Source organism: Muscardinus avellanarius (assembly GCF_963383645.1).
Source record: "Muscardinus avellanarius genome assembly, chromosome: 7".
Classification (NCBI taxonomy): Eukaryota; Metazoa; Chordata; class Mammalia; order Rodentia; family Gliridae; genus Muscardinus; species Muscardinus avellanarius.
The window spans coordinates 33366150-33367828 of record NC_137793.1 but is presented as its reverse complement, the minus strand read 5'-3'; the positions used below and the strand labels follow the sequence as shown (position 1 = coordinate 33367828).

The following is a 1679-nucleotide window of genomic DNA, read 5'->3' as shown; positions in this document are numbered from 1 at the left end:
TTCTACTTTAATCAAAACTTTTTCATCGTAGCTGAAAGATCCCCAAGAATTAATGGTTAGGCAAGAAGGCAAATGAAATTTTCAAACACCCAAACACAGAATTGGAGATTAAACAAGATGCTGATCAGACAGAAAGAAAGAACCAGAAATGGAAAAATTCCATTTTAGAATTCTAAAATAGAGTGGTGTTCAGATTTTCTCATCAGTGTGGTTATAATTATTTGAATCATCTCTCATGGCTAAATTCCAAAGTGTTCAATTACACAGTCATGTAGCTAAGAGGTAATAGACTATTACTGGCATATATCTCCATTCAGACAGTCTCATTTTGGAAGTAAACTGTGGTCTCGAGAAAAGGTGGGTAATAAAAGTATTTGCCTTTATTATTTTTTTCATAAAAGATAATTTACTTTAAAACAACACTTCTTTAGTACTTACTATATAGCAAGGATTTTACATGAAATATACTGCTTAGTTCTTATAATTCCATAGTTAAAATGTTATTTAACTTTTTTTATAACTAAAAAAAAAAGAGGATAAGTTGGCTTGCTTAAGATTACGCTACCTCAGTCATGGGGAGGGGGCCGCGTTGAGATGGGGGCGGCAGCGGAAGAGGCCGACTGCACTTTATTTGGGGGCAACCTCGAAACCAAAGTTACCAAGGAACTCCTTTTCGAGCTTTTCCACCAGGCTGGGCCAGTAATAAACGTGAAAATTCCAAAAATAAGGATGGTAAACCAAAGCAGTTTGTGTTTGTGAATTTCAAGCATGAAGTATCTGTTCCTTACGCTATGAATCTACTCCATGGCATCAAACTTTTTGGAAGGCCCATCAAAATTCAATTTGGATCAGAAAGTAGTCGTTCCTTGCAGGTTGTCAGTTTGCCATACCCCCCAGAATCATGTTGGAAATTCAAGTCCAACCCCCACATCTCCTAGCTGGTATGAAAGGACTCTGGACAGCATGACTCCATCAGCACAGATAATTCAGACATCATTTTCTTCTCCAGAAAATTATCAGAGACAAGCAGTGATGAGTAATGTTTTGAAACAGATGTCATATGGTGGGAAGTTTGGTTCTCCACATATGATCAGTCAGGATCTTCACCATCAGCCCAGTCACAGGATCGTACTTTAAACCAGTCTTCAAGCTCCCAGTGGCGCCAAGCTACACCTTCGTCACAGCGTAAAGTCGGACAGGATTCTCAGCCTTACCTATAGGATAGACAGTATAGCCGTGAACAGCGTCACAGCGATCTTGAGTGTAACCATCATTACAGAGGAAGCAGAGAAGATTCTTCTCTGAAGACAGTAATTATGATGGTTGGAGCCATGACTATGATAACAGCAGAGACAGCAGTAGAGATGGAAAATGGCGCTTCTCTCGACACTAACAGTTGTGAAAGGACATTGTTTTATGGAGTCATTTTAGGCCTTTTTTACTAAGTTGATCTGGAAATATTTTGAAAAACTATACAGATTTCAAGTTGCCACTTTTTTATACATTTTTTTAAATCTATAAGTACAGTGTAATACAGAAGAGAGAAGAATTGTGGTTTCGATTTTATTACATTAATAACCTTTTGCCTCAGGGTTTTCCAAAGAGGGAAAGGTTTTATGCAAAAGAAAATGCCACAACTCCTAGTCATTTTAGACAGCTTAAGAAGTGTGAATTGTACA

The 1679-nt window shown here is 37.8% G+C and overlaps 1 pseudogene across 1 annotated transcript; it reads left to right on the top strand.

Moving 5' to 3' along the window:
* Window positions 1-594: 594 nt before the first annotated feature.
* Window positions 595-1393, top strand: LOC308265692 (RNA-binding protein 7-like; annotated as a pseudogene). Its single transcript has one exon. The product of its transcript is annotated as an RNA-binding protein 7-like (transcript).
* The last annotated feature ends 286 nt before the right edge of the window (window positions 1394-1679 follow it).